We start from the raw sequence: 14480 nt of genomic DNA, 5'->3' as shown, positions 1-14480 counted from the left end.
AATGGACGCTCCGGACTGCCAGCGCTGCGTCACCTGATTAGCCCGTGGGAATGTCAATCAGACGCTCCCTCCCTCCTCAGTGCGCCCTCACATCCCCACTCCAGCTCACTTTATAAGACATGTGAATCAATTCTCATTCTCCGTTTAAAGTCAAACAGTCGCATTCAAGGTAAATATTAGCACGGGACAACACGATTCACGGCGTTCTGAAATCCTTCTACCGTTGTTTTTATCTGTCAGTTTCTAGTCTTGACCAATTCATTAATTTGTCAATTTAGCGTTTTATTATAAGTTGAATGTATGTGTTTGACTGTATTTGGCAAAATGATGAATGTGATACTTATTTAGGAATCAATTCATAATGATGACGTGAATGTTTTGAATCTGAAGCACGGAAAGTGTACTCTTTAGTATGCAGTTCACGCGCGCGCATGCTGAGAGCGCGTGGATGTGGAGGAATCTCTGGAAAAAACATGCTAGTAATTTCAATAGGGGAAACGGATGAAAAATATTCAGTAAAAACGAGTTTACTGGAAGTCACCTTACAGTATAAGGTAAAATAGGCTACATCTTATTAGGGTGAAATAGGCTATTGTTAAAAAAAAAAAACCGTATAGGAATAGTGTATGCATATATGGGGAAAATGTATAGCCTGTGTATATGCCTATTTACATTAGCCTACAATATTGTTGAAAGTATATGCTTTTAAGTAAAAAAGTATGAATCTCCTTATAATTGATGGACAAAGAGCATTCCCAGAATTCCCTGCATGAACCATCAAGTTTGTTTGTTATTAGTAGCCTACATTTAGTGTTTAATGCTATATAGTTAGTGTTTTGCATTATTTAGGCGTCATGTGTGTTACCCTGATGATGTTTTGTGTTATTGTGAGTAACTCAGTCTTTGTTATTACTAGTTTCATACCGACTTTGAGTGATGTGGTCTTCCATTATACCACCAGCTTTATCATCAGTACATTTTACAGCAACAAACAGTTCAAATTGGTGGGTATACTACTGGCATTAACTACACAATTTAATGACACAGACCTGCAAAATATATGTCATCACTGTTTCCAGCAAAGAAAGGTTTTTAAACGAAAATGTAACATTTTATATAGTGTGGCTTCTTGTGGTGGACCCGTTTGCAGCTAATGAGATTTTGTCATCCGATTGTTTACCAGCGAGCCTCATATCAGTAACAAGATTTATCTCTCCGTCTTTCCTTCCGTTTTATCTCCTTCTCTAGACTGCTGTATGACTGCGACAGGCTAAACTGATTGTTTGATATCAAGAAACAAACTCTCATTTCGGAATGCACCACTCTCTTTTCTTCTGTTATTAACACGGTAATGTGTGGGTGCTGTGTTAAGCTCTTGTCACACGGATACCAAGTTCTCTTCGTGTCGGCAATGAGTTGAAAGCTCTTGCGCTGTCCGTCTCTTCCACGTGCACTATGCACCCTCTAGCGGAAGCACAGCGAACTACTGGTCTGTCGTGTGAGAGGAGAGATTTCGGGGACAAGACCGGTGGCGTTTTACTATGTATTTTAATCGTCACCTCGAGGGCAAATTCAATAAATAATACGTATTATAATGTTGTACTGATTTGATCTACGGATTTGTTGACGATTGTAAACAACCGACAGTGTTTTGCTCTCAGTAGTCATTTTGACAGGAAGCTCTCAACAACAAGACACTGAAATATTCAAAAACAGCGTCTATATTTCTGAAACGTCTATCATGACACGAGAGTTTGCTTTTTGCCCTTTATAATTTACGAATTTGTCATCACATTAGAAAACTCCTCACAGGCGTCAGTTTCTCGACATTAGATGAATTTCAGCAAACAACAGCGCCTCCAAGCGGTCTGTTAAATCTTCTGATCATCCGTCATGCTGCTGGAGATGATTATCTGGGCTATGGAGATGTGTATAATTAAGAAGCTTTAATGCGAAAGTAATTTTGAGGAGCTGTAAAATAAGCATTTATGACTGACACTGTAACTCTGCCAGCGTGGAGATGATAGTACAGTTTTAAGAGAGATACAGATAGGCAGGAACTCTTTGATGGAAATAATGAGTTATTTCTTTCCAAAGGAACTCAGCTGGGATTTGGATTTGCACAAAATAGCTAATGGATAATGTACCGTCAGATGGTCATTAAGACAAAATAAACCCTGAATGAGTGAACAGGGGGGTTTGTTGGGGTGTATCGTGTATGCCCTGCTGACTGCACATACTTATACCACTTATCACATGGCTACTTACTAAATAAATGAATAAATTGACATGAAATATTGAATTATTTCATTAGCTCATGTTTAGAGACCACAGTGAGACAAAAAAAAAAAAAAAAAAAGAGCAAAACATATAGCTTTCCCACATGAGCAGTCATTTATAGAGTACAGCTCTTCCCTGGACAACAGTTTCAAATATTTGCCTGACTGACCAATCAGAAACAAGTATTTCAGAGAGAATAATAAATAATACAGACAGCTTTAAAGGGATAGTTCACCCCCCCCCAAAAAAAAGAAAATTCTGTCATCATTTAATCACACTCATGTCAGTCCTGTATGTCTTACTTTCTGTGCAAACTTGTTTTTGTCCATACGATGAAAGTATGAGAGGGGTCCATAACAACACTGGACACCATTGACTTGGACAAACTAGAAAAAACAAGCAAACTCTGAGACGTTTTTGGAAATATATTTATGTGTTCCACAGAAGAGGAAACCGGTTTAGAAAGACATGTGAGTGAGTAATGGTGACAGAATTTTCATTTCTGAGTCAACTATGTCTTTAAGATCTTAAAATGGAAGATTTGTAGGTTTTCTTTGGTTTACAACATGTCTCTGTCTCTCTCACTCTGTCTTTCTCTCAGATGGAGTGATTTGTGTTCCATTCATCAATCAGCACGTCACAGCAGGAGGATGATGGGTGTCGGACTATACCACTCCTTTTCTTCCTCCTTGACCTTACACACTAAACACATCTATTACTTAAAATCAGTGCGCTTGTGTGCTTCTATCAGAGAGGAGGACAGAGGTAATGATATTGTGCCATTTTGAGAAATGAAATGATGGTTGCCAGGATATGACATGATGAGCATCTGCCGATTCTGCCGGCAGCCAACCAATAATTGTTCTCTTTTCATCTCTGTCTCACTTTCTCTTTCTCAGCAACATTATTCTGCGAACGATGTCTGGAATAAGATGGGCCTTGGCTTGTTTGATTTTGTGCTGCGACTATCAAACTCTTTAAAAGATTTAAACCTCACTCATCCCTCCCAAATCCCACCTCACACTACTCAGTGTGGAATAACGGTGTTGTTCAAATATGATGTGAGAACAATGAGATTGAAGTCAAAGTTTACTGACACTAAGCCGGACCAATTCTCTGTTAAATGGGCTATTACACACACAACAGCCAGCGAGTGTTTGACCGGGTAAGACTTCATTACAGATTTCATTCTCGCCCAAGGTGTAGGATCTGTATAGCTGTCATTGATTGCATGAATGTGCGGGTTAATTGGCTTTTGGAGTGGGTTCTCTGTGATTTCGCTCGGCATAAGTGAGATGTTGATGAATAGCGAATCCTCTTTTGGACGCATGCTGGCGTAGGCATGAGTGTTAAGGTGAGAGTGTGGGTGATCTTCATGCTCAATATGACTGTTGCACCATTGTGATTCTTACAGAGAGACCCTGAACACTCAACAATTAGCTGAATTAGTTTGAATCAATAATGAATGTAACCAATGATTAACATTTAGCTCAAGGTCATCTGCCATCTCACAAACATGCCGTGTTACTTTTAAAAAAAGATGGTAAGTTTTTATACAAGATAATTTGACACTTTCCCTTTCAAGTGGTCTTCATTATTTGAAAGGCTTGAGTTTCTGGCTGTAAATTTAAGAATGTAACTGGGTTATTCCTACACTTTGGTGGATTTGGGAGTGAGCAGGTTTGTTGAAAAAAGTTACAATTACTATCATGTTTTAGTCTTATCATCAGTGTCTGTCTTTTAGAAAAACTGGTCAAGCTCAGGCTATATAACCTAAGAATCCTTATATTCCACGTGTTCTTGGAAATTTGTCCACCCTGTTACATTACATTTTTTACAATGTAAAAGGTTGTAAGCTAATGAAGCCCATTACTAGCTAGGAAAGAACAACATAATTAAAAAGTTAGTTAACCCAAAAATGAAATTTCAGTCATTAATTACTCACCCTCATGTTGTTCCAAACCCGTAAGACCTTCGTTCATCTTCAGAACACAAATTAAGATATTTTTGATGAAATCCGAGAGGTTTTTTATCTCCCATAAAAAGCAACGAAATTACCAACTCAAGGTCCAGAAAAGTAGTAAAGACATCTTTAAAAAAGTCAACGTGACTACAGTGGTTCAACCTTAATGTTATGAAGTGACGAGAATACTTTGTTGTGCACAAAAACAAAACAAAAATAACAACTTTATTCAACAATTTCTTCTCTACCCTGTCAGTCTCCTACGCTGTTTACGTTGAAGACACATTGCAGAGCTTCCAGGTTCTTCGTCAGAACGTCAGCTCATTACTCGTCACTTCATAACATTAAGGTTGAACCACTGTAGTCACATTGACTATTTTAACGATGTCTTTACTACTTTTCTGGACCTTGAATGTGGTAATATATATATATATAAACATTTTCATATTCGGTATAAATTAACACAACAGAGTGGACATGTTATGGTTTACTTTAAACTATTAAATAAGTATTCTAAAAAGGAATTTGCCATTCCTCCAAGGAAATGATGTTACTTCTAGCAAGTCATGTGATTTATATGCTTAAGATTTTAGTGGGCAAGTAGAGCCGATCACAAAAAATTGTATTTTATGTCAAAGAGAATAAGTAAATATACTGTATGTACACTAAACATGTACATTTAAAAATCTAAATGTCAAGTCTTTCAAAGGGCTTTTTCCCCCTTTATTAGCCTATTCATATAGCTTCTAATCATTATGAATTTGTGTTAATTGGGTACATTTATGCATGGAAAACCATGTAGCATGAAAGTAAGCATTTTATGTAAAATAAGTAGCCTACTGTTGCATGGGGACATAAAATTTACCAAACTGCAGGAAGGGTGTGTGTGTGTGTGTGTTGGTCCGAATTTTTAATGTTATTCTTTAATGAAGTGACTCCAGCTTTAAGTCTCCTAGAGACTTCGATGCTGACATGACAATAAATATATATAGAGAGGCAGTCAGCTTCAGGGGGAAACGCTACTCTGCGATTACCGCCGCAGCTGTAACAAACAAGAAGGAACAATCCATCAAGCGTCAACGCCTCTCCAGATTTTAATTAATTACACTAACTTAGGACAAGGTCAGGGGCGCGCCGCGGTAGCAGCAAGGGAATGGATCGATTCGAGCATGCGCGACCCCGAGATGCAGAGTTTTTGGCTGAAGTCATTAAGAAGTTTGAGTCCTTTTGTGTCCAGCTTCTGTTCCGGGCGCCTCACAGTTTAATTATCCCACGTAGGCATGGAGGTGGATTAAATGCACCCGCATAATACAAACATATTCATCGAGTTTAACATCTCCATTATGTTGAAACAATGCACTTTTTGCGTCCAGATCCTGTGCTCTGCAGGGAAGACAGAGCGAAGGGGAGGCAGGAAGAGCGCGTGAAACACATTTTTCATGCTATTGGAACTCTAAGCAATCGACTTAATGGAAATACGATTCTTATCTTTGGCCCATGGAGACTCGCTCTTTAATTTACTCATAGATCATCGTGCGGCCTATCCCTATTTACTCCTATTGGTAAGTACAGTAATAATGTAAAAGACTCCCTCATGATACACCGCTGAATTAAACGGATGAAACATTCAGTTACGGCACACATTGTGGACGTTTTGGATTTCGCTGACAACATTAGAGCGGAGATTAAAGTTACATAACAAATTATTTAACTGTGTTTAGCAACGAGTTACAAACAGAAATGTAAAACAGTTCAATGTGACATATTAATCCATATATTGAGCTGTAAGTGAAGGAAAAATTTGACTTTGAAAAAGATATACAGCGGCCCCAAACAGTTCATAGTTCGCGCAAATGAAATTTTTGTCTTTATTGACACTTTAAAGGGTTGATTCACCCAAAAATGAAAATTATATAATTAATTACTCACCCTCATGTCGTTCCACACCTGTAAGACCTTCGTTCATCTTCCGAACACAAATTAAGATATTTTTGATAAAATCCGATGGCTCAGGCCTCCATTGCCAGCAAGCTAATTTCCTTTTTCAATGCCCAGAAAGATACTAAAGACATATTTAAAACAGTTCATGTGAGTACAGTGGTTCAATCTTAATATTATAAAGTGACGAGAACTTTTTGTGCGCTAAAAAAACAAAATAAAGACTTTATTCAACATTGGCCGATTTCAAAACACTGCTTCATGAAGCTTCGAAGCTTTACAAATCTTTTGTTTCGAATCAGTGGTTCGGAGCGGCAAAGTCACGTAATTTCAGTAAACGAGTCTTCGTTACATCATAAGTGTTTCGAAATTTCAGTGGTTCACATGACATTGGCAGTTTGATACGCGCTCCGAACCACTGATTCGTAAAGCTTCGAAGCTTCATGAAGCAGTGTTTTGAAATTGGCCATCACTAGATATTGTTAAATAATTTTTCTTTTTTTTTTCTTTTGCCACACAAAAAGTATTCTCGTCGCTTTATAATATTAAGGTTTAACCACTGTACTCCAGTGTTAATGAATGACTAAAACTATGACTAAAATCTACTCTAATTTTCATCAACGAATAAAAAACGAGACGAAAATGATAAAGAGGGACGATTTGGGAAGATATCCAGTCAGGAATGCTGTCCTGTGTGGAAGATGCACACATCTGAAGTGTAATGTGCTGATCTAACCGCAGGAAATGCGGCGCTGTTGCGGGCTCTACAGGCTCGTCCAGCAGCACTTTAGACTGCTTCACATTAATTGATATATGTTTTAGACGGTTGTAAGAATGCATATTTTATCTCCCTCATCTGAACTTAAATGAGCAGCCTGCTACTGTGCAGACTGTAGACATTTCAGAATAAGAGTCAGGGTGTATTTCTGTTACAGGACAGAAGGGAGCGGAGACACAGGTAAGGATTAACAGGTTTATTTCAGGTAAGCAGAGCGTGAGAAGAGTGCAGGTGAGTGATGGCAGATGAATGGGTCGATGAGCCGATGAACTGGAAACTGATACTTGTCTGTGTTCTCTAGGGAGCGTGGATACTGGGAGACGAGGAGCAGACGAACACACAGGAGAAGCACAGGAGACGAGGAGACACTGGGAATCACTGAAGACGCTGGAGATAGGTAAGTAGTCGAGTAGGGAGTCCTGGAGGTAAGTAAACACTAGTATGTGTTAACGAGACCGGACAGTGACTGAGTGAACTGGCGTGACTTATATGTGGCTGTGGTGATGATTGTGAATGAGCGTCAGGTGTGGCTTGTCAGTACTCAGGAGAGGGAGTGCGATGTGATTGGGTGAGTGTAGAGCCTGGCGTGTCTGTGACATTACCCCCCCCTCCACGGTCCGCTCCTGAGGACCGCGGACCCCGACGTCGTGGTGGTCGACCTCTGCCTCGGGGGCCTGGCTTGCTGGGGTGTCTGGCGTGGAAGTCGTCAAGGAGGCTGGGATCTAGGATATCATTCCTCGGGACCCATGAGTGTTCTTCGGGGCCATAGCCTTCCCAGTCGACCAGGTATTCGAGGGACCCACCACGACGTCGGGAGTCCAGGATATCTTTCACCTGGTAGGCCACCCCGTCTTCTGCGATGAGTGGAGGAGGGGGATCTTCGGGGTCGCCAGGCTCTGTGGAGGGAAGAACAGAGGGATGGTGAGGCTTCAGGAGTGACACATGGAAAACTGGGTGAATTCGATACTCAGGAGGGAGTTGCAGGTGATAGGTGACGGGGTTGACTTGCCGGATGATGGTGAAGGGGCCAACGAATCTAGGACTCAGCTTTTTACAGGGCAGGCGCAGCTTGATGTCCCGGGTTGACAGCCAAACCTTCTGCCCTGGTTGGAAGTTGGGTGCGTGGGAGCGTCGAAGGTCGGCTGTCAACCTGCGCCTGCGTAGGGCTCGCTGGAGTTGCAGATGTGCTGAGTCCCAGACCCTCTCGCTCTCCCGGAACCAGTAATCCACCGCCGGAACGTCTGATGGTTCCCCATCCCAGGGGAAAAGCGGGGGCTGGTAGCCGAGCACGCATTGGAAAGGTGTAAGGCCTGTAGTGGGTTGACGAAGAGAATTCTGGGCGTACTCGGCCCAGCCCAGGAACTGGTTCCAGGAGTCCTGGTGGCCGTGACAGAAGGTACGCAGGAAACGGCCGATCTCCTGTATCTTCCTCTCCGTCTGCCCGTTCGTCTGTGGATGGTATCCGGAGGAGAGACTTATGGTCACACCTAGGAGTTTGAAGAAGGCCTTCCAGACTCGGGAGGTGAATTGGGATCCACGGTCTGATACAATGTCTTCAGGTAATCCAAAGTAGCGAAATACATGGTTGAATAATAGTTCTGCCGTTTCCATGGCAGTGGGGAGTCCAGGCAGGGGAATTAAACGACAGGACTTGGAAAAGCGGTCGACGATTACCAGCACACATGTGCATCCATCGGAGACAGGAAGGTCGGTGATGAAATCCACTCCTAGGTGCGACCAGGGACGAGTGGGAACGGGCAGAGGCTGGAGTTTTCCGGAGGGAAGATGGCGTGGACTCTTGGAGACGGCACATTCCCTACACCCTTGCACGTACCTTCTGACGTTGGATGTCATGTTGGGCCACCAGAAGCGCTGTTTTAACAGCGAGAGGGTTTCGTTGACCCCGGGGTGGCCAGTGCCCAGTGAAGTATGGGTTGAATGGATGAGGGGTGTGCGTCGTGACCGGGGTACATACTTCAATCCGGGGGGACAACCCGGCGGAATGCTGGTGGAGGCATTGGACTCGGGGAGCGTCTCTTCCGACCAGGATATGGGACTTACTATGAGTCTTTCGGGGATGATGGGCTCTGGATCCTCGTTGCTCTCGTCGAGGCTGTGGATACGAGATAGGGCATCGGCCTTCACATTCTTCGATCCGGGACGGTAGGAGATGGTGAAATTAAATCTCGTGAAGAACAGAGCCCATCTGGCCTGGCGGGGGTTTAGTCTCTTGGCTTCACGTAAGTATCCTAGGTTCTTGTGGTCAGTTAAGACAACAAAAGGGTGTTTGGCTCCCTCAAGCCAATGCCTCCATTCCTCTAGGGCAAGCTTGATGGCGAGGAGTTCGCGGTTGCCGATGTCATAATTGACTTCCGCCGGGTTGAGCTTCCTGGAGAAGAAAGCGCATGGATGGAGTCTGCTGTCAACTTCGACGATGAAGGGGAGCTCAGGGTCAGGGTGAGCCAGGAGGGGAGCGGTCGTGAAGGCGGTTTTGAGGGCCTCAAAGGCTTGGGTGGCTGCTGGGGTCCAGGACAGAGACTTGGGCTTACCACGGAGGAGGTTGGTGAGTGGACCGGTGATGGAACTGTAGTGCTAGATGAAACGGCGGTAGAAATTGGCAAATCCTAGGAATCTTTGTAACTCTTTAATAGTGGAGGGAATGGGCCATTCTTTTACAGCTGTGACCTTCCTCTCGTCCATGCGGACGCCACTGTGGTCGATATTGTAGCCGAGGAATTGCACGGAAGGCTGATGGAAGGTGCACTTCTCGGCTTTCAGGAAGAGGTGGTAATCTCTCAGGCGTTGGAGGACCTCCGCAACGTGTCGGCGATGTTCGGCCAGGCTCCGGGAGTAGATCAAAATGTCGTCGATGTAGACCAGGACAGACCGGTGCAGGAACTCCCGGAGCACCTCATGCATGAAGTCTTGGAATACGGAGGGGGCGTTGACCAGGCCATACGGCATAACAAGATATTCATAGTGGCCGGTAGGTGTCACGAAGGCGGTCTTCCACTCGTCCCCCTCACGTATTCTGATGAGGTTGTACGCGCTGCGGAGGTCCAGCTTGGTGAACACAGTGGCGCCGCGTAGATGTTCCAGGGCTGCTGGGACGAGAGGAAGGGGGTAACGGAATTTTATGGTGATTTGGTTGAGTGCTCGATAATCAATGCAAGGCCGCAAGCCTCTGTCCTTTTTGGCCACGAAGAAAAAACTAGAAGCAGCAGGGGAAGTGGACGGTCGGATGTAACCTTGCTTGAGAGCCTCGTCGATGTACTCCTCCATGGCTTTCTCCTCCGGGACGGATAGGGAGTATATCTTCCCTCTGGGCACTGGCTCACCTGGGATGAGGTCAATGGCACAGTCCCATGGCCGGTGAGGAGGCAGCTTGGAGGCTTGCTTAGGACAGAAGACATCTCTGAAGTGGGAGTAACAGGCTGGGATGTCCGTGGAACGTTTCTCGAGAGGGCTTTCCACTGTGGTAGCCCCGACTTGGATTTCATGGGAACTTGGAGAACTGGGCGCTGGGAGTTCGGGAAAACAGTCCTGGAAACATTGGTTACCCCACTTCAGGATCTCTCCTGTCCTCCAGGAGATGGTGGGGTTGTGCTGCTCAAGCCATGGGCGCCCTAGGATCACGTCAGATGTAGACTCCTCCAGAACCAGCAGCTGTATCTCCTCGGTGTGAAGCACTCCCACTTGGAGACGGAGAGGTCCCACGCTGTAACGTACCTTCCGTAAAGGTTTTCCTGTTATCGCGTGGATCTGGTAGATCTTCGGCGTTGGGGTGGTCTTGAGACGCAGCTGGCGACAGAGGGCTCCGGAGATTAAGTTTCCAGCTGACCCAGAATCGAGGAGCGCACTGGCTGGAAGACAAAGTTCAGCAGCAGTAAGTGTTACTACAATTGTGAGTGGTTTCATTTTATTTAGAGTGGGCAGGACGGCACTCACCAAAAATCGGGCAGGACGTAAAGGGCATTCAGCGATATAATGCCCGGCACCACCACAATACAAACAGAGATTCTGGGTCAGCCTCCTCTGTCGCTCAGCTGCTGAAAGGCGTGAGTGCTCAACTTGCATATTATCGTTTGCTGGTTCTGGGGAGCTGACGGACTCTGGCTGGCGGGAAATGGAGGGGAATAGCGGCTGGCCCTGGTGCTCTTCTAAGCACAGCTGCATACGAGTGGCGAATCTGATAGACAGCTGAATGAATTTCTCGAGCCCAATGGAATCCTCGTATGCAGCGAGATGCAACCGCACACGGGGATCGAGGCCTTGACGATACGTGGTTATTAAGGCCTGCTCATTCCAGCCACTAGCAGCAGCGAGGGTACGAAACTGGAGGGCATAATCAGACACAGTTAGTGCACCTTGCTTTAAATTGCATAATCTCTCACCAATCGACGAGTCCCAGGCGGGTTTTCCAAAAACTTCCTTGAAGTGGGTTGTAAAACTTGACAAGGATGATACAACGGGGTTGTCTAGGCTCCAGAGAGGTTCAGCCCATCGCAGTGCTTTCCCGTGAAGCTGAGAGATTATGAAAGCCACTTTTGAACGATCGTCTGGGTATAAGTGCGGTTGCATCTCCAGGACCAGCGAACATTGCAGGAGAAAACCGTTGCAATCCTCCGCCAGACCAGAGAAGGGCGCCGGTTTGGCCATGGGACTGGCAACCACGGGAGGTGAAGGAGCTGTGGCGGTGGATGCGGAAGTGTTCGCTGGTGGCGTTGTCATGGAGGTGCTGGTGAAGGTGCGACGAAGTGCATCGACCAGCTCTTGAATGGGATCCGGGGTGCTCATGCTGTTACCTGGACGGTGTTGGTCCGGTCTTCTGTTACAGGACAGAAGGGAGCGGAGACACAGGTAAGGATTAACAGGTTTATTTCAGGTAAGCAGAGCGTGAGAAGAGTGCAGGTGAGTGATGGCAGATGAATGGGTCGATGAGCCGATGAACTGGAAACTGATACTTGTCTGTGTTCTCTAGGGAGCGTGGATACTGGGAGACGAGGAGCAGACGAACACACAGGAGAAGCACAGGAGACGAGGAGACACTGGGAATCACTGAAGACGCTGGAGATAGGTAAGTAGTCGAGTAGGGAGTCCTGGAGGTAAGTAAACACTAGTATGTGTTAACGAGACCGGACAGTGACTGAGTGAACTGGCGTGACTTATATGTGGCTGTGGTGATGATTGTGAATGAGCGTCAGGTGTGGCTTGTCAGTACTCAGGAGAGGGAGTGCGATGTGATTGGGTGAGTGTAGAGCCTGGCGTGTCTGTGACAATTTCGGGATGGTTTATAATTATTATTTTTTCCTAGTCATTATTGTTATTTTGTTTACACAATAAACTGTATTTAATTTAATTTCTATTTAATTCATAGTAAACTACTATCTTCTGTCACAGGAAGGAAAGACTAAGAACATTATTTGACACATTATTCTATACATTTTACAGGTATAAGGGTTATTATAGTTAACTAAACCTAAAACCATAAAAAAATCTTAATTACTTGAAATAAACATTAACTGAAATAAAATAAATATATACAAAATGTAAACTAATTTTATTTCATCTAGTTTCCAAGCTTTAGCTTAACCTGATGTACTAAAATAACTAAAACAGAAATAAAAAACTACATAGACATTTAAAAGCAAAAACTAAAAGACATAAACACACAAAAAATTACTAAAACCTTTAACTAAAATTACAATGAAAGCACAAAAACTAAAAATCAAATCTAATCAAAATTTTAAACAAAATCTATAACAGTACCTCAATGATAAGTGTGTCAATCCCTGACAAGCACTGAATTGAGCTCTCTTTCATGTGTTTTTGCACTTGAACGGTCAAAAACCGTCCGCTTTGGCGAGTAAAGTACAGTGTCTTAAGTGAACAAACAGATTAGAGAGTATATCAGATGTATATCAGTGTATAGGATCTGTGTATTGTTGGAGAAATGCCTAATGCATTACAATTTAACTAAATTAGATTTTAGTTGACTAAATCTGTAGATTTACTCGACTAAAATCTTACGATATTTAGTCGACTAAAACTAAAACAAATTCCGATGACTAAAATATGACTAAAACTAAATCAAAATTTGCTGTCAAAATTAACACTGCTGTACTCACATGAACCGTTTTAAATATGTTTTTAGTACCTTTATGCACACTGAAAAAGGAAATTAACTTGCTGGCAATGGAGGCCTCACTGAGCCATCGGATTTTATCAAAATATCTTGATTTGTGTTACGAAGATTAATGAAGGTCTTACAGGTGTGGAACGACATGAGGGTGAGTAATTAATGACAGAAATCATTTCATTTTTGAACTAACCCTTTAAATTTGTTCCAAACCTGTATGATTTTCTTCATTCTTCTGTGGAAAACAGTTTTGGTTACCAATGACTTCCATAGTATAAAATATCTTCTTTTATGTTCCACAGATGAAAGAAAGTCATACCATTTTGGAATGACGTGACTGAGTAAATGATGATAAAATTTTCATTTTTGGGTGAACTATCCCTTTAAGGAAAGTAAGTTCATTCAGTGCCCATATTGGTAATGCCAATATGCCAGCAAAGATTGAAATCTCTGAAACTCTCAATGTTACATATAAATAACATATTTCAAAACAAAAATGATATCATAAACTGTGCTTCTTTAGCTCAAATAGTTTTCAGGCTAGTCTAGCTAATATTCATGCACATTCAAGAGCAAAAAAAAACAAAAACAAAAAACGGTGATGCTTCTATGAACATTTAAAGGATTAGTTCACTTTCAAATTAAAATTTCCTGATAATTTACTCACCCCCATGTCATCCAAGATGTTCATGTCTTTCTTTCTTCAGTCGAAAAGAAATTAAGGTTTTTGATGAAAACATTCCAGGATTTTTCTCCATATAGTGGACTTCAATGGCCTCCAAACGGTTGAAGGTCAAAATTACAGTTTCACTGCAGCTTCAAAGCGTTCTACGCGATCCCAGAAGAGAAATAAGGGTCTTATCTAGAGAAACCATCACTCATTTTCTATAAAAAAATAAATAAAATTTTATACATTTTAACCATAAATGCTCATCTTGAACTAGCTCTCTTCTTATTCTTCTCTATTAGAATTCCAGCAGTGTAGACACTGCTAAGTGTATTACTGCCCTCCACAGGTTAAAGTTTGAACTAAATTTTCATATACAATATGCTAGTGCAAGTATATAACAATTAGTTCAAACTTTGACCTGTGGAGGGCAGTAATACACTTAGCAGTGTCTAGACTGCCGGAATTCTAATAGAGAAGAAGAAGAAGAGAGCTAGTTATGGTTAAAACGTATATAATTTTTAATTTTTTTTTAGAAAATGAGCGATGGTTTCTCTAGATAAGACCCTTATTCCTCGTCTGGTATCATTTAAAGCCCTTTGAAGCTGCACTGAAACTGTAATTTTGACCTTCAACCGTTTGGAGACTATTGAAGTCCACTATATGGAGAAAAATCCTGGAATGTTTTCATCAAAAACCTTAATTTCTTTTCGAC

At 42.8% G+C, this 14480-nt stretch overlaps 1 long non-coding RNA gene across 2 annotated transcripts; it reads left to right on the top strand.

Moving 5' to 3' along the window:
• Positions 1-24: 24 nt before the first annotated feature.
• On the top strand, positions 25-4336 carry LOC127510885 (uncharacterized). 2 transcript variants are annotated; one of them, XR_007929830.1, is made up of 4 exons: positions 25-169; positions 917-1004; positions 2882-3045; positions 3180-4336. It is a non-coding gene; the product is annotated as an uncharacterized LOC127510885 (long non-coding RNA). The 2 variants fall into 2 exon arrangements; XR_007929864.1 differs by lacking the exon at positions 25-169 and adding an exon at positions 187-554.
• The last annotated feature ends 10144 nt before the right edge of the window (positions 4337-14480 follow it).

The sequence above is a fragment of the Ctenopharyngodon idella genome, chromosome 1 (genome assembly GCF_019924925.1).
Source record: "Ctenopharyngodon idella isolate HZGC_01 chromosome 1, HZGC01, whole genome shotgun sequence".
NCBI classification, from domain to species: Eukaryota; Metazoa; Chordata; class Actinopteri; order Cypriniformes; family Xenocyprididae; genus Ctenopharyngodon; species Ctenopharyngodon idella.
This window is presented reverse-complemented; position numbering and strand designations above follow the sequence as displayed.